The following is an 18,882-nucleotide window of genomic DNA, read 5'->3' as shown; positions in this document are numbered from 1 at the left end:
TTAAGTGAGTTAATGCATTAAAGCAGTTATCTCGAGGCTTGGCTCCAGGAAGCGCTCTGTGTTAAACAAACCGGCCTCAGTCCTGGCCTTAGAGCTACAGGAAGGGGTTCCCCATAAGGTGGGGATTTCCAGACTCTAAGTAGATGGGGGAAGGGAGCCAGTCTGCTACAGGATTCCTGGTGTCCAATGGCCTTGAAGAAAAGGACCACAAAAATCTGCTTTCCGCGCATAGGTACGAAATACCTACTATGTGCCGAGCACTGTTCTGGGTGCTGGGAACACAGCAGTGAACAACACAAATATCTCTGCCTGCGTGGAGCTGATATTCTAGTGGGGGGACATAAAGGCACGAATAAGTAAGAGGGATCAGTTATGACAATGACAAAACAGTTATGGGATGGAGAGCGGGAAAGGGGTGTCTTAGAGCCGCGACTCACGTAGGACACCTCTGAGGAACTAACATGTGAGCTTAGAATCCCCCACAACAAGAAGGATCCAGGTGCTATAACGTCTGAGGGAAGAGCATTCCAGGCCAAAGGAACAGCATGTGCAAAGGTGCTGAGATGGGAATACATGTGGTGCATTGGAAGAAAGTCATAAAGGCAGTGGTGATACCTATACTGATAAGAGATGATGTTTCAAAGGTGGGCCCATCAAATGGTGTCTTGAAGGTCTTGGTGGGGACTTTGGGAATTATTCTGAGGGCAGTAGGGTGCCATGGAGGGTTGTGAGGAGAAGGACCTGTTGAGCATGGGATTCAAGCTGTTCGCACAGCGTCTGAGGATGTGGGAAGAGGGGTGGGGTGGGGGAATGTCAATGAAGTCTAAACGAGGCCGGGTGCAGTGGCTCACACCTGCAATCCCAGCACTTTGGGAGGCCGAGGCCAGCAGATCACCTGAGGTCAGGAGTTTGAGACCAGCCTGGTCAACATGGTGAAACCCTGTCTCTACTAAAAATATATAAATTAGCCGGGCATGGTGGCAGGTACCTGTCATCCCAGCTACTGGGGAGGCAGAGGCAGGAGAATCACTTGAACCCCTGATGTGGAGGCTGCAGCGAGCCAAGACTGTATCACTGCATTCAAGCCTGGGAGACAGAGCTAGGTTCTGTCTCAAAAAAAAAAAAAAAAAAAAAAAAAAAAAAAAAAAAAAAAAAAAGTCTGAACGGATCATCCCATATTATTTGATCACTTTCTTATACCTGGGGACACTGAGGCCAAGATAGGACCGTTACTTGTCTGTAGCCATGCACCTGCCAGGCGGCACCCACAGAGCAGCCTGGTACCCAGCCAATGCCAAATGGCTGCTGAAATCTGCCAGCCACAAGCACTTTCCCTCTCACTGCCCAGACAGCAGCTCTGCTGACTTAAATTGGGACTTGTGGTTCTTCCCCTTTTTAATCACAGTTCAAACCTTCTCGCCTGCCAGATTTCTCGGAGGCCCAAATTGGTTTCCTTCCTCACTTAGTCGCTTCTTGCCGGCATCCCCGCCGGAGTCCAGTTTTTTGTTTTGGCGCTCGCTGAGACCCCAAGACTTCTCACTTTTTGTGTTTATTTTCCCTTGGAAAGGCAAAGGGATTCCAACAAATAACCTTCCCATCACCATGCCCTAGATTTGAGAGTGCCGCTGCCACGAGCACAGCGAGGTCGTCATCGCCACCGGGAGGCCGGCGAGCCACGGCTCTTCCCGCTCGGCAGGTCACTGGGGCCCAAGGAGTGAAAGGGTTATTCAAATTCCCACGACTGATCGGTAGCTCTCGGAAACAAGTCAGGCCGTCTTAGGGGAGCAGGTCCAACCGCCCTTCCTCCTTGCTGTGAAAAACGCCAACACCTCCTGCTGGCCAAGTTCCAGAAAGCCGAAGACTCACAGGATTAATAACAATTACAACACAAGGGTCAATAGCAATAAATTAACAATGATCAATGCTATTAATACTTCTATTAGCAATTAGTATTAATAATAATTTAAAAAACAAAAGTTAATTAGTACAAACACAAATACATGATAAGTGCTTGAGGTGATGGATACCTCATTTACTCTGATGTGATAATTACACATTGCATGCCTTTATCAAAATACCTCACATACTCCATAAATATATGCACCTACTATGTACTCATAAAAATTCAAAAAGTGGGCCGGGTGCGGTGGTTCATGCCTGTAATCCCAGCACTTTGGGAGGCCAAGTCGGGTGGATCACAAAGTCAGGAGTTTAAGGCCAGCCTGGCCAATACGGTGAAACCCCATCTCTACTAAAAATATAAAAATTTGCCAGGTGTGGTGGTGGGTGCCTGTAGTCCCAGCTCCTCGGGAGGCTGAGGCAGGAGAATCACTTAAACCCCGGAAGGGGAGGTTGCAGTGAGCTGAGATCATACCACTGCACTCCAGCCTGGCAACACAGTGAGACTCCGTCTCCAAAAAAAAAAAAAAAGTTATCTGTTCTGTATCTCCTAGCTGTGCAGTCACATAGATTCTCTGGGCCTCAGTTTCCTCATCTGGAAAATGGGGACAGTGACAGGACTACAGGACTGACCCCACTGGGTCGAGGGGGAGAATTTGGTGAAAAAACACATTAAGGGCTTAGGAGTCGGGGAGGTACTTCCACATAGCAACGACTGATAAAGAATGTTGAATATAGTGCGGGCGCCATGGCTTATGCCTGTAATCCCAACACTTTGGGAGGCCGAGGCAGGCAGATCACCTGAGGTCGGGAGTTCGAGACCAGCCTGGTCAATATGGCAAACCCTGTTTCTACTAAAAATACAAAAACTAGCTGAGCATGGCGGTAGGTGCCTGTAATCCCAGCTACTCGGGAGGCTGAGGCAAGGAGAATTGTTTGAACTCAGGAGGCGGAGGTTGCAGTGAGCCGAGATTGCACCATTGCACTCCAGCCTGGGTGAAAAGAGTGAGACTTCGTCTCAAAAAAAACAACAAACGAAAAATGTGATTATAATCTATGACTGGGTGTGAGAGTCCCATATCCCTCGAGAGTTGTGAAGAGCAGTGGCCACAAAGACCAGCCCTGTGAACAACAGACCTTCACACCCCTTTCACCGATGCAGACACTGAGGTTTGAGAGCAAAGATCTTGCCCAGGGTCACCCAGCTAGAGTGGAGGCCTTGGTGTCTGCACCTGTAGAATGTGCTTCTGCAGGCCTGGGCCACAGGCGAGGAGGAGGCCCGGGGACCTGGTCTGGCCCCCAGCTGGGCAATGGCTACTGCTGGCGTTTCCCCTGCCCGAGTTTCCATCACAGCACTGCTGTGCAACCTCCAAAGGTCCCCTCTTGCTGCCAGTAAGAGGCTCCCACTTTCTGAGCCTCAGTATCTCTGGCTTGTCAAATGAGCATGATAGTAGTTGGGTGAAGGGAAATGACATTGTGTAGGACACTTTGTCCCTAGTGGCCTTCAGCGAATGTGCAGGGTGCTGAGTGTTATCAAAGGACACTGCGGCACACTGGGCTCCTCCTGGCTGTTCCTCAAACTCACCTTCATGCTCCCACTTCAAGGCCTTAGCACTGGCTGTTCCCTGTGCCCAGAATGCTCTTCCACCAGATGTTTTTTGTTTTGTTTTGTTTGAGACAGAGTCTCACTCTGTTGCCCAGGTTGGAGTGCAGTAGCTCAATCTTGGCTCACTACAGTCTCAGCCGCCTCCTGGGTTCAAGTGATTCTTCTGCCTCGGTCTCCTGAGAAGCTGGAATTGCAAGTGAAAGCCACCAGGCCCAGCTAATTTTTTGTAGTTTTAGTAGAGACAGGGTTTCACCATGTTGGCCAGGCTGGCCTCGAACTGCTGACCTCTGGCAATCTGTCCACCTCAGCCTCTGGGATTACAGGCGTGAGCCACCACGCCCAGCTGTCTACCCTTGCTTTCCTCACTCCCAGGAGATGTCTGACCGCCCACCAAACCTAAACCAGCCCTGCCTCCATTGCTGACCCTCTCCATGTCTCTTCTGCTCCTGCTTCTTTTTTTCTTTCTTTCTGTTAGAGATAGGGTCTCACTCTATCACCCAGGCTGGAGTGCAGAGGCACAATCATGGCTCACTGCAACCTTGAACTCCTGGGCTCAAGTGATCCTGCTGCCTCAGCCTCTCAAGTAACTGGGACTACAAGTGCATCCCACCATGCCTGGCTAATTGTTTCTATTTTTTGTAGAAATAGGGTCTCTCCATGTTGTCCAGGCTGGTCTCAAACTCCTGGGCTCAAAAATCCTCCTGCTTCAGCCTCCTAAAGTGCTGGGATTACAGAAGCCACCGTGCCTGACTTGTCTCTGCATGTTTTTCCTTCCTCGCCCTTGTGGTCTCCTGACTTCATACCAGAATCATTCATTCATCTGTTTATTGGTGGTCTCTTTCCCCCACCCCCAGGAGCAGGTCAGCTCCACTTGGCCAGGCATTTGGGTCTGTCTTGCTCACTCTTGTGAGCACAGTTCTTGGCACATAACAGGTGCTCCTGGTGGCTTAAAAACAGTCCACACTTCTTTGACACACCTCCCTTGAAAAGGTGGAACCTGATTCCCCTGCCCTTGAGTGTGGGCTGGACTTAATGACTCATTTCTTTCTTTCTTTTTTTTTTTTTTTTGAGACAGAGTCTCGCTCTGTCGCCCAGGCTGGAGTGCAGTGGTGCGATCTCAGCTCACTGCGACCTTGGCCTCCTGAGTAGCTGGGACTATAGGCGCGAGGGACCATGCCCAGCTAATTTTTTGTATTTTTAGTAGAAACAGGGTTTCACCGTGTTAGCCAGGATGGTCTTGATCTCATGACCTCATGATCCACCTGCCTTGGCCTCTCAAAGTGTTGGGATTACAGGCGTGAGCCACCGCACCTGGCCTTAATGAGTAATTTCTAACGAAGAGACTAAAGTGGAAGTGATGCTGTGTGACTTCTGAGACTGAGTCATAAGAAGCATTTAGGCTTCTCCTTGTACTCCCTTGAGCCGTCCACTCTGGGAGAAGCCAGCCACGGTGTCTTAAGGACACCCAAGTAGCTTTATGATGGCCCACGTGAGGAGGAACTGAGGCTTCCTGCCACCAGCCAGCAAGGAACAGAGACCTCCTGGCAGCAGCCGGGACTGAAACCATCTCTTCCAACCATCCTGGAAGTGAATCATCCAGCCCCAGTTGGGCCCCAAATGAGAACAGTCCTAACCCATTTTTGTTTGTTTGTTTATTTAAGAGATGGGGTCTTGTTACATCGCACAGACTGGAGTGCAATGGCTATTCACAGGCATTATCCTAGTGCACTATAGCCTTGAACTTCTAGGCTCAAACAATCCTCCTGTCTCAGCCTCTCAGATAGCTGCGACTGCGTGTGTGTGCCACCAGCCCACGTTTTGGACTATAATCTCATGAGTGAGAGACCCGGAACTACAAGCTAAGTCGGATTGCATGTGAATTCCTAAAACCATATGAGATAATAAAGGTTTGCTGTTTTAAGCCAGTAAACGTGGGAGTAATTTGTTTTACCCAACAATCAATAATTAACACAGAGCTCAAGAAACCTTGGGGGGCCAAGCAACCAACCCTTTTCCCACCCGTTAGGGTCCAACAGAGACCAAGAGGGCTCAGGAAATGGTCCTCCTTGGTCAACACACATCTGCCCCAGGCCAGAAAATAATTACATTAGTGGGTCCTTCCCTATTTGCCTGGGCGGGCAGAACTCCCACGGCAGATTCCTGGGCTCAGGGTCTGATCTGCTGAGCTCAGGTGCCTGATGTCATCTCTCCCTGTGCTTCCTTCCCTTAGCTTCGGTTCCGTTTTCTGTCCTCCCAGTGCTTTAGAAGCTAAAATTGCCACAAGTCCTTCCCTAAGAAAAGCATGAACAGTATTTACAATCTGGACTCCATTTATGGAAGCGTGCGCCACACTGAGAACATCACAGGCCTTATCTCTTCCACCCCAAATGAAGGGTTTGCTATTCATTTTCCCGTTTGTCAGATGAGGGAACTGAGGCACAGGGCAGTGAAGTGAGATGTCCACGTCACACGACTGGTGATGGAGCAGCTGGTGTGGACTAAAGACTGGTCTCACTGAGCGCCCTACCTCTTAACCACCTACTGAGCCCAAGTAATAATAAAAAATGGAAATAATAACAGAATTAATGACTCTGAATTAGTGATTAATTATTATTATTTTTTTTTTGAGATGGAGTCTCACTCTGTCGCCCAGGCTGGAGTGCAATGTCTCGATCTTGGTTTACTGAAACCTCCGCCTCCTGGGTTCAAGCGATTCTCCTGCCTCAGCCTCCTGAGTAGCTGGGATTACAGGTGCACATCACCACGCCCAGCTAATTTTTGTATTTTTAGTAGAAAAGGGGTTTCCCTATGTTGGTCAGGCTGGTCTCGAACTCCTGAACTCACGATCTGCCTGCTTCGTTCTCCCAAAGTCCTGGGATTATAGGCATGAGCCACCACGCCCGGCCCAATGATTAATGATTAATTAATGTTATTTTTTGTCTTTTTTTTTTTTTTTTTGAGACAGAGTCTTGCTGTCACCCAGGCTGGAGTGCAGTGACTCAATCTTGGTTTACTGCAACCTCTGCCTCCCGGGTTCAAACAATTCTCGTGCCTCAGCCTCCCAAGTAGCTGGGATTACAGGCATGAGCCACCACGCCTGGCTAATTTTTTGTATTTTTAGTAGAGATGGGGTTTCCCCATGTTGCCCAGGCTGGTCTCAGACTCCTGACCTCAAGTGATCCACCCGCCTCAGCCTCCCACCTGCCTCAGCATCCCGCCCGCCTCAGCCTCCCAAAGTGCTGGGATTACAAATGTGAGGCACCTCGGCCGGCCTAATTAATAATTCTGAGTGATTAATGAATTATCAGAGGATTATGTGCCAGGCACTACTCTGAGGGCTTAGTTTAGGTAGATTACAATTTACTTTGCCCAAGTGTAAGGAGAGAATGTTGTTTTCCCCCATTTGACAGAAAGGAAACTGAGGCACGAAAGATGAAGTGACTTCCCCAACTTACAAGGCTGGTAAGTGGCCCCGCAGCAATTAACACCCAGGCTCCCCAGTTCTGATCTTCACCAAAAACAGCAGCGGCCGCGCACCCCAACCCCAGGCTCCCCCTTCCACCTCCCCCCCAACCTCAGCCTGCGAGCCACCCCCTCTTCCGCTAGCCGGGGAATCTGGTTTCTGGGGGAAGTGACTCAGTGGCCTGAGGCCCAGCAGATAATTATTCACTTCCAATCCCGGTAATTAGAGGCCCTAATAGCTCCGCAGAGGACGTGCAACCCAGTTACCCCAGCTGTCCCCACCCCGACCCGGGATCAACGTGGGGCACGCGAGCTCCCCGGGGCCGGGACTTGGCTGCAGTCCCAGGCGGCGGGCCCTGCGGGTGGTAGCGTGCGGTGGCAGCCGCTCGGTGGCAGCCGCTTTGCGCGGAGCTCTGGCGCCCCCTGGTGGCTATGGGGCGATCGAGGGCTGGGAAGCGAACTAAACTCCCCAGCCTGATTCATCCTCCCGGAAAGAACCCTCCTCCTGGATTCCCCCCAAACCTTCCTGGAAGTTTCCCCGGCTCCAGGTTGGATGCCTCTCATCCACCATCGAGTAGTCATCAACGTTGAGAACACGGGTTTGGGGACGGCTTAATGGCTAGCTTCTCCTTTTAGTGCTGGGTCACCTTGGGCAAACGACTTGGGCTCTCTGAGCCTCAGTCTCCTCATCTGTAAAATGGAAACAAAGAATGGGGACATCAGTGGGGCGTGGTGGCTCACGCCTGTAATCCCAGCACTTTGGGAGGCCAAAGCGGGTGGATCGCCTGAGGTCAGGGGTTCGAGACCAGCCTGGGCAACATGGCAAAACCCTGTCTCTACTAAAAATACAAAAATTAACCAGGCGTAGTGATGCACGCCTGTAATCCCAGTTACTTGGGAAGCTGAGGCAGGAGAATAGCTTAAACCCGGGAGGCAGAAGTTGCAGTGAGCTGAGATAATGCCATTGCACTCTAGCTTGGGCCACAGAGTGAGACTATCTCAAAAAAAAAAAAAAGAAAGAAAAAAAGAAGCATCAAAATGTTAGCTAAAGCCAGGTGAGGTGGCTCATGCCTGTAATCCCTGTACTTTGGGAGGCTGAAGTGGGAGGATCACTTGAGCTCAGGAGTTGGAGGCCAGCCTGGGCAACATAGTGAGACCCCCATCTCTAAACAAACAAAAATGTTAGCTAAGTATAGAGCCAAAATAATTGAAAACAGGCACACAAACAGATGCTTGTACATGAATGTTCATAGCAGTGCCATTCACAATAAGCAAAAGATGGAAACAACTCACATGCCCACCAGTGGATGAATGAATCAAGACAATGCTGTCTATCTATACGATGGAATATTACACAGCCATAAAAAGGAACAAAGCATTGATATATGCTGTAGCATATGTGGATGAACCTTGGAAGCATCATGCTAAGTGAAATAAGCCAGTAATAAAAGGACAAATATTGTATGATTCTGCTTATGTAAAGTATATAGAATAGGTAAACCCATAGACACAGAAAGTAGATCAGTGGTTGCCATGGGCTATGGGCAGCGGGAATGGGAAGTAACTTCTAATGAGTATGGGGTTTCCTTTAGCAGTGATGAAATGTTCTGGATCTAGACTGAGATAAGTGATGGTTGCACAACATTGTGAATGTACTACATTTAGTTAATTCATGAGGCTGGGTGCAGTAGCTCAAACCTGTTAATTCCAGCATTTGGGGAGGCCAACGTGGGAGGATTGCTTGAGCCCAGGAGTTAGAGAACAGCCTAAGCAACAGAGTGAGACTCATATCTCTACAAAATAATAATAATAATAATAACAATAACAATAATATTCGGGCGAGGTAGAATGTGCCTGTAGCCTCAGCTACTCAGGAGGCGCGGTGGTGGGAGGGAGGGTCACTTGAGTCCAGAAGCTTGAGGCTGCAGTGAGTGGTGATGGTGCCCCTGCACTCCAGCCTGGGTGACACAGCAAGATTCTGTCTCTAAGTAAATGAATACATTTAGTTAATTCATTAACTAAAATTAATTCATTTTGTTATGTGAATTTCACCTTAATTTTTTAATGTGGAAAAAGGTGTTAGGATGCACCCTGCCCTCTCTATTCCTTCAGCCCTATCCCCCCACCCTACCCCCATCCTCCATCCCCCATCCCGTTCCCCAGGTGATCTTGACCCCAAGATGCAGATGTGTGGCAGAGGCTGGGAAGTTCTCCCGCCACACCCCCAGAACCTGGCAGAGACTGGGGCTGCTCCCACAGAGGAGGTGACATATTTATGGGCCATTCCTCGCCTGCACATCAGCCAGGGTGGCTTCCTGGTCCTAGATTACCACACTTGAGGCCTACTGAGCCCCTTGCCAGCCCAAGAAGACTTACGCAGGACCTGAGGCTGCAGAAAGGCATGGGGGTGCCCACCCCTGGAGCTTGTCCACCTGCACCCTCTGCGCTGGAGGAGGCAGCAAGCAGGACCTCTCTGGGGAGTAAGATGTCAAGATGCTCAGAGAGGGGCAGAAGGTGTCAGAGGGCACCGGGCGTGGTGGCTCACGTCTGTAGTCCCAGCACTTTGGGAGGCTGAGGCGAGCGGATTGTCTGAACTCACGAGTTTGAGACTAGCCTGGGCAACATGATGAAACCCCCATCTCTCTCTTCCTTTCTCTCTCTCTCTCTCTCTCTCGCTCTCTCTGTCTCTCTCTCTCTCTCTCTCTCTCTCTCTCTCTGTCTCTCTCTCTCTCTCTCTGTCTCTCTCTCTCTCTCTCTCGCTCTCTCTCTCTCTCTCTCTCTCGCTCTCTCTGTCTCTCTTTCTCTCTCTCTCTCTCGCTCTCTCTGTCTCTCTCTCTCTCTCTCTCTCTCGCTCTCTCTGTCTCTCTCTCTCTCTCGCTCTCTCTGTCTCTCTCTCTCTCTCTCTCTCGCTCTCTCTGTCTCTCTTTCTCTCTCTCTCTCTCGCTCTCTCTGTCTCTCTCTCTCTCTCTCTCTCTCTCGCTCTCTCTGTCTCTCTCTCTCTCTCGCTCTCTCTGTCTCTCTCTCATATATATATATATATATATATATAGAACAGCATTGGGTCCTCATAGCAATCATATCACCCAAAGGTCCTTTGTGGGCTCCTCGTACCTGAATGTAGTACTTTTCATATATATATATATGAAAAGAGGGTGCCAGAGGGGGAGGGAGGAGTTGAAGTCATGGCTGGAAGGGCCCCGAGGCAGGAGGTGCCCTGAGCCAGCGAGCGGGGTGCAAGGTGCAAGGAGCTGCACTTTCTTCTGCCCTCTGTGGGGTTCTCAGGCCTATCAGACCATCAGTCACCCAGATGGAAGGGGATTATCTTCAGAGCCTCAGGCGCCTGAGTCACTTCCTTTCAGAACTCAGACGCCAGCTCCCCTGGTCTGCGCTGGGGGTGGGCTTGAGCTTATTCTTGGGCCAAGAGCAGGACACTATGGCCAGCTGCCTGGGTGCGCCTCAGGGCTCTGCCACATAGACTCGCTGTGTGACCTTGGGGGAAATCACTTCATGTCTCTGAGGCAGCTGGGGCCACAGGGCCACGGAGAGGAGGAGAGGAGAGAGGGGAGTATTTGGCAACACTGTTAGAAGCAGAAGTAGAAAGAGGAGGGTGGGGCTGGAGGGTGGGGAGCGCAGCTGACCCCACGTTTCCGTGCTGGGAGCCACTCACCGCGAGGCCAAGGTCGAAGTGGACATGGGCTGTGGCTGCCTGACTTCCCCTTGTGCTGGTAGAAGCACCTGATTTTCCATCCAGTCGAAGTTCAAGATGTTCTCTGGGGCTAACCCTCCCTCCTATGCCCCAGTGAGTGGTTCAGGGGTGGGCAGGTGGCCCCACAGGGCCAATGAGCCTCAATTCCAGGCTTTAACAGCACAGTTGGATAAGAAAATACCTCATTTTGGCTGGGCACGGTGTCTCATGCCTGTAATCCTAGTACTTTGGGAGGTCAAGGCAGGTGGATCTCTTGAGGTCAGGAGTTTGAGACCAGCCTGGCCAACATGGTGAAACCCCATCCCTACTAAAAAGTACAAAAATTAGCTGGGGTGTGGTGGCACGCCTGTAATCCCAGCTACTCGGGAGGCTGAGTCAGGAGAATTGCTTGAACCTGGGAGATAGAGGTTGCAGTGAGCTGAGATTGTGTCACTGCACTCCAGAGGACATGAGCTCAGAATTTCTGAGGGCTGTCTTGCCTGGGAGTGAACACACTCATAGCAGAGCAAAGCCCAGAGACAGAGAGAAACCATCTTGATGACAATGTCTGTGCACCTAGATCCAGCCATACCTGAAAGCAGTCACTCTTGGACTTCTCAGCTCTGTGAGTCAGTCATTTCTTTTTGGCTGAAGCCTGTTTGTGTGCAGCTTTTATCCACTTGGCAATGGCCAGAGAACAGCACTGGGTCCTCATAGCAATCATATCACCCAAAGGTCCTTTGTGGGCTCCTCGTACCTGAAACAGGAGACTGGGATGGTCCTGTTTGCATCTACTGGGCTGACTGGAATGGCCCTAGGGTTGAAAGTTTGCAGCACCAGGTGGCAGAGGAAGGCTGAAAGGAGTTGAGGCCCCATAAGGTCAAGAGAATACACTACCCCTCAACTTGAGATTTGCTGAGCCCCTACTATGTGCTAGGACTTTTCTAGGCACTGGGGATACAGTGGTGAACACAGCAGACATGGTGTTTCTTCTCATGGTAGACAGGCAGTTGGAAAGGGAATCCTTAAATACAAAGTGACAAGTTAAATACCCTTAAATACAGAATGACAAGTTCATGGGCCATGAAGCTCACTGAATCCTTTTAACAACCCTTATCATCTCCATTTTCCAGATGAGGAAACTGAGGCTCACAGAGGGGAGGTGACTTGCCCAAGGTCACACAGCTACTCAGATTCTAAGCTGGGGTTTACTTGCTCGCTGTGTGACTTCAGGCAAGCTGCATCACCTCTCTGTTCTGGTTTCTTTATGTTTTAAAACAGAGATGGCAAAGTCTTTCTTAATTCTCAGCATCATGGTAAGAAGCAAAACCCACAACAAGTGCTCAGTAAACATCAGCTATTATTTTTATTTTATTTTATGTCTCTGAGATGGAGTCTTGCTCTGTCACCCAGGCTGGAGTGCAGTGGCACAATTTCAGCTTGCTGCAAACTCTGCCTCCTGGGTTCAAGTGATTCTCCTGCCTCAGCCTCCCAAGTAGCTGGGATTACAGGCGTGCCACCACACCAGTTATTTTTTGTATTTTTAGTAGAGATGGGATTTCACCATGTTGGCTAGGCTGGTCTTGAACTCCGGACCTCAGGTGATCCACCCGCTTCAGCCTCCCAAAGTGCTGGGATTACAGGCGTGAACCACCGCACCCAGCCTATTTCCCCTGTTTTACAGATGAGGAGGCCAAGGCACAGAGAGGTAAAGTGACTTGCTGAAGGACACACAGTTTGCAAATGGCAGAGTGGGGATTAGAACCCACTCATGCATATTAAACCCATTAATTTCCAGCCTAATGCATGGTTACAAGTTGCTTTTTACTATTTTTAAAAATTTTGAGAGACAATCTCGTTATGTTGCCCAGGCTGCAGTGCAGTGGCTATTCACAGGCACGATCATAGCGCACTATGGCCTTGAACTCCTGGCCTCAAGCGATCCTCCTGCCTCAGCCTCCCGAGTAGATGGGACTGCAGACATGCACCACCATGCCCAGCACAAGTTGCTTTATGAGTTTGGGGCTTTACCAGCAAATGAAAGACCTCCTTTGCTCTTCTGCAATCCAGGGTGCAACTCAGGAACCATGCCCGCCAGCTCCACCTCCCTTCAGCTCCTGACCCCGAATAGCCAGAAGGAAAATAAATCCCATGGAATCTATCTACAGAAGGCAGTCATTCTGGGCTTCTGGGCGGGGGTTGGTTGGTTGTGGGTTTTGCTAAAGCAGTACTTGGATAGGATTCTTTGGATTTGAAGCGGAGGGTACTAGGTGGTTAGGAATACTGGCTTTGCAGGCATGGTGGTGGGCACCTGTAGTCCCAGCTACTCGGGAGACTGAGGCGGCAGAATCGCTTGAACCTGGGAGGCGGAGGTTGCAGTGAGCCAAGATCGCGCCATTGCACTCTAGCCCGGGCAATAAGAGCAAAATTCTGTACCAAAAAAAAAAAGGAATACCGGCTTTGGTGACCAGTAGGCTAGCACCGGCTCTGCCTCTTCCTGTGAGAACACTGGTGCCTCACTCACCATCTCGGAGCTTTGGGTTGAGGATTCATGGTGAGGCACCGTGTCAAACGAACACGCCCCAGCCCCAGGCAACACCTCTTCTTTGCTTTGAGCAGGTGAAATTTAGAAATTGAAATTGCCTCGGCTGGGCGCGGTGGCTCACGCCTGTAATCCCAGCACTTTGGGAGGCCGAGGCAGGTGGATCATGAGGTCAGGAGATCGAGACCATCCTGGCTAACACGGTGAAACCCTGTCTCTGCTAAAAATACAAAAAATTAGCCGGGCATGGTGGTGGGCGCCTGTAGTCCCAGCTACTCGGGAGGCTGAGACAGGAGAATGGCGTGAACCCGGGAGGCAGAGCCTGCAATGAGCCGAGATCGGGCCACTGCACTCCAGCCTGGGCAATGAGCAAGACTCCATCTCAAAAAAAAAAAGAAAGAAATTGCCCCGTGGGAGAAAATGTCCAGGAATTTGGGGGTCTGTGGCAGGGGTCTGGGGGGAAAATGAGAAGCCTCCTTAAAGGAGGGATGAAAGCATGAAGAGAGAGGTTGGCGATGCCAGCTTTTTTTTTTTTTTTTTTTTTTTTTTGAGACAGGGTCTTGCTCTGTCGCCCAGCCTGGAATGCAGTGGCGTGATCGCTCACTGCAGCCTTGACCTTCCAGGCTTGAGTGGTCCTCCTGCCTCAGTCCCCCAGTACAGGTGAATGACACCACGGCCAGCTAATTTTTAATTATTTTTGTAGAGAGGGAGTCTTGCTATATTGCCCAGACTAGTCTTGAATTCCTGGCCTGAAGCATTCCTCCCACCTCAGCCTCCCAAAGTGCTGGGATTACGGGTGTGAGCCACCATGTCCCACGTGCCACCTTTTAAAGCAGGACTCATAAATGCTGCACTTGCCAGGTGTGGTGGCTGACGCCTGTAATCCCAGCACTTTGGGAGGCCGAGGTGGGCAGATTGCCTGAGCTCAGGAGTTTGAGACCAACCTGGGCAATATGGCAAAACTCTGTCTCTACTAAAAATACCCAAAAAATTAGGTGGGCCATGTGATGCCCGCCTGTAATCCCAGCTACTTGGGGGAATTGCTTGAACCGGAGAGGAAGAGGTTGCAGCGAGCCGAGATCGTGCCACAGCACTCCAGCTTGACGACAGAGACTCTGTCTCAAAAACAAAAACAAAAAAAATTAACAACCAAACAAAGAAAAAGCCTGCACCTGAGCCAGGGGATGAGCCAGCAGGACCTTCCAGGACTCCGGGACTTCAGCAAACTTCACTCACACACAGCTACCCAACCCTTGGCTGGTGCCTCCTTTCCCCCACGTATATGCCAGGGGAAGGGGACCCTTGAAGTGGAGGGACTCTGGCCCTCGCTATTGCTCCCCCTTCCTCCATGTCCTACCCAGTGTGGCGCCAGGACTGTGTGTTGTGGTGGAGGATAATTTCAGTTCCCTCTTGCGAGTGACTGGCTCAGCCCACTTCTTGGGTGGGGTGGCCACGGTGGAAGGAAGCTCTGCCTCAGATCCCATCTGGACCACCATCTGCCCCTGCTGGTGGCTAGGTGAAGAGGAGCATCACTGGAAAGTTTCGGAAGACTGAGATCTGGTCGCCAAACAGCGGGGACAGGGGACACCACCTCAGCCACTGACTCATGTCCTGGTCATTGAGCACCTGCTATGTCCCGGGCACTGCCAGGTGCTGAGACACAGCAGTGAACAAGGCAGACCAAACCCCCTGCCCTCCTGGACCTGCCCTCCAATGTGGGGAGAGGTCCACCAAGGGTACATCCACAGTTATCAAGCCCGGATATGTGACCTGCAATTGGCTTCTCCTGGTTTTTCTCCTATGTCACTGGCTATGTCTTCTCATCTCCTTTGTGGGTTCCACCTCATCTTCCCAATCTCCTGAGAAAAGCCCACAGGCCTCCCTGATGTCATCTCTTCTCTCCCCTCCTCTCTGCTGCAGCCACATGGCCTCCCGGTTGTGCTTCCTGCCTACGGGCCTCTGCACGTGCTGTTCCCTCTGCCAACAATGCTCTTCCCTGGCTATCTGCATGGTTTGTGCCCTTATTTCCTTCAGGTCTTTGCTCAAGGAGGCCTTCCTTGGTCCCCTCCTAGTAAAATGGCAACCCCCACAACCCATCCTCATGAACAATTCATATCCTCTTGCCCTGCTTATTTTTCTCCTGGGCTCTTAACTTCTCACTGCAAGCTCCGCCTCCCTGGTTCATGCCATTCTCCTGCCTCAGCCTCCTGAGTAGCTGGGACTACAGGCGCCCACCACCACACCTGGCTAATTTTCGTATTTTTGGTAGAGATGCGATTTCACCATGTTAGCCAGGATGGTCTCGATCTCCTGACCTCGTGATCTGCCCTCCTTGGCCTCCCAAAGTGCTGGGATTACAGGCATGAGCTGCCGCGCCTGGCCTTTTTTTTTTTTTTTTTTTTTTTTTTTTTTTTTTTTACATAGAGATGGAATCTTGCTATGTTACCCAGGATGGTCTTGAACTCTTGGGCTCAAGTGATTCCTCTGCCTCAGCCTCCCAAGAGGCTGGGACTACAGGTGTGAGCCACTGTGCCCAGCAAAACTAACCATTTTATTTATTTATTCATTCATTTATTTAGAGACAGAGTCTTGCTGTGTCACCTAGGCTGGAGTGTGGTAGTGGCAGGATCATGGCTTACTGTAGCCTCGACCTCTCAGGCTCAAGTGATCCTCCTGCCTCAGCTCTGAATAGTGGCACTCCAAAAAAAAAAAAAAAAAAAAAAAGCTGAATTTACAGGTGTGAGCCACCGTGCCCTGCAAAACTAACCGTTTAATTAATTGATTAATTTTTTTGATACAGAGTCTCGTTCTGTCACCCAGGCTGGTGTGGAGTGTCGTGATCTCAGATCCCTGCAACCTCTACCTCCTGGGTTCAAGTGGTTCTCCCCCCTCAGCCTCCTGAGAACCCTAGAATTACAGGCAAGCACCGCCATGCCCGGCTAACTTTGTATTTTTAGTAGAGATGGGGTTTCGCCATGTTGGCCAGGCTGGTCTCAAACTCCTGACCTCAAATGATCCGCCTGCCTCGGCCTCCCAAAGTGCTGGGATTATAGGTGTGAGCCACTGTGCCTGGCCATTGCCTGTCTTTTTAACTTGTATCCCTGGTGCCTGGGGCAAAGCAGTGCCCAGTAAATACTGGTTGAGAGAATGGCTAATGGGAAGAAGCTAAGGCCTCTGACTTAGTGGGAGGGGAAGGGTTGGGGTCACAGACCTTCCTGAAAGAGGCAATGGCTGAGTGAAAGCTTAAAGGATGAGGGGTAACTGGGTGAAGGAAGAAGCCTCCTGGGAAGGGAACCAGCACGTGCAAGGGACTGGAGCATGGTGCACTCTGGGAAGAAAGGGAGGTCTGGCGGCTGCAGCGGAGTGTGAGGAGAGTAAACCATGTGTGAAGAGGCTGGAGGGGTAGCCAGCAGCCAGGCTATGGAGGGCCTTGTCACCCATGGGGCAAAGTCTGGACTTGCTCCCAAGGCCATGGGGAGCCATGGAAAGGCTTTGAGCAAGAGGGTGCCATGACTTGATTTCATGAAAGTTCTAAGAGGATCCCTCGGCTGCTCAGTGGAGAATGAACCCCGGAGATGAGGGAGTTGGGAGTGGCAGAAGGGAGGCTGGAGGGGAGGCTGCAGTAGTTGACCTGGGGAGAGATAGCGGTGGCCTGGGATGGGGAAGTGGTGGCAGAGATGGAGAAGTGATGGATTCAAGACATGATTTGGAGGTAAAATCAGGACTTGATCTCAGTGGCCACAGCCCAGTTCTAGTTCCCAAATTCCCCTTTCTAGTTCTTCTAACTCACTGTCTTCTCTCCACACCTCTCCTGTTCCCAGCCACAAAGATGCCTGGGTGTTCACAGTAGCCCAAACAGAGACACCTGACGGTCATCAGTGGATGGATGGATGGATAAATCAAAGGTGGCATATCTGGCCAGTTGCAGTGGCTCACACCTGTAATTCCAGCACTTTGAGAGGCCAAGGTGGGTCGATCACTTGAGGTCAGTAGTTCAGTTCGAGACCAGCCTGGGCAACATAGTGAGACCCTGTCTCTACAAAAAATACAAACAAAAAAGTTGCCTGGAGTGGTAGCATGCACCTGTAGTCCCAGCTACTCAGGAAGCTGAGGTGGGAGGATTGCTTGAGTCCAGGAGGTTGAGGCTGCAGTGTGCCATGATTGTGCCACTGCACTCCAACCTGGGGAACAAAATGAGACCTTGTCTCAAAAAAAAAAAAAAAAAAAAAAAAAAAAAAAAAGTAGGGTATCCATACAAGGGAACATGATTCAGCCATAGAAAAGAATGAAGGAGGCCGGGCGCGGTGGCTCAAGCCTGTAATCCCAGCACTTTGGGAGGCCGAGACGGGCGGATCACGAGGTCAGGAGATCAAGACCATCCTGGCTAACACAGTGAAACCCCGTCTCTACTAAAAATACAAAAAAAACTAGCCGGGCGAGATGGCGGGCGCCTGTAGTCCCAGCTACTCGGGAGGCTGAGGCAGGAGAATGGCGTGAACCCGGGAGGCGTAGCTTGCAGTGAGCTGAGATACGGCCACTGCACTCCAGCCTGGGTGACAGAGCGAGACTCCGTCTCAAAAAAAAAAAAAAAAAAAAAAAAAAAAATAATGAAGGAATGATACACGCCACAATGGGATGAGCCTCGAAACCACGATGCTAAGAGACAAAGCCAGTTACACAGAAACATGTAGTGTTGATTCCATTCATATGAAATGTCCGGAATAGGGAAACCCATAGAGATGGAGAGCAGATGGCTGGCTGCCAGGGGCTGGGGGAGGGGCAATGGGGAGTGACTGCTTAACGGATACAGGGTTTTTCCTTTTGGGGTGATAAAAATGTTTTGGAATGATCAATGCTTCCAATTATCAAAGTAAAGGTGAAAAATAAGTTTTGGAACTTGATAGAGGTGGTAGCTTCATAATGTTGTGAATGTACTAAATGCTGCTGAATTGTTCACTTTATTTATTTATGTATTTATTTCAAGATGGGGTCTCGCTCCATCACCCAGGCTGGAGTGCGGTGGAGCAATCATGGCTCACTGCAGCCTCCACCTCCTGGACTCAAGCAATCCTCCCACCTCAGCCACCTGAGTAGCTTGAAATACAGGTGCCTGCCACCCAGACCGGCTGTTTTTTTGGGGGGTGCCAATTTTAAATAGTTTTATTTAAGACATTGCATTTTCCACTTACAATACAGTGCTTATAAACTACAATGTTACTTCTTTCCCCTGTACACATGTTCCATATAAGTATTGAGAATGTCCAGTAATTTAGCAGCTCGACTTTATTTATTTATTTATTTATTGAGATGGAGTCCCGCTCTGTCACCTACGCTGGAGTGCAGTGGTGCGATCGCTGCTCACTGCAACCTCCACCTCCCGGGTTCAGGCGATTCTTCTGCCTCAGCCTCCCGAGTAGCCGGGATTACAGGTGTGCACCACCATGCCCAGCTAATTTTTGTATTTTTAGTAGAGACAGGGTTTCACCATGTTGGCCAGGCTAATCTCGAACTCCTGACCTCAAGTGATTCACCTGTCTCAACCTCCCAAAGTGCTGGGATTACAGCCGTGAGCTACTACGCCCGGCCCCTAGCAGCTCAGCATTAAAACTGCCACATAATTTGTTACAAATTTGGGTTCTTCAGTGTTTTAGCTATGTGGAATCATGTGATCTTTATATTGGGGTTGGC

The 18,882-nt window shown here is 50.3% G+C and overlaps 1 protein-coding gene across 1 annotated transcript in view; it reads right to left on the bottom strand.

Annotated features, from left to right (window-relative positions):
* ALDH2 (aldehyde dehydrogenase 2 family member) overlaps positions 1 to 9,193 on the bottom strand; it is a 419,735-nt gene extending 410,542 nt beyond the window's left edge. The window contains exon 1 of the mRNA XM_050749773.1: positions 9,190 to 9,193. The gene's annotated coding sequence lies outside the window, so the exon portion shown is untranslated. The remainder of the gene's footprint in view (positions 1 to 9,189) is intronic.
* Positions 9,194 to 18,882: the final 9,689 nt, after the last annotated feature.

This window comes from Macaca thibetana, chromosome 11, assembly GCF_024542745.1.
Source record: "Macaca thibetana thibetana isolate TM-01 chromosome 11, ASM2454274v1, whole genome shotgun sequence".
Taxonomy (NCBI): Eukaryota; Metazoa; Chordata; class Mammalia; order Primates; family Cercopithecidae; genus Macaca; species Macaca thibetana.
This window is presented reverse-complemented; position numbering and strand designations above follow the sequence as displayed.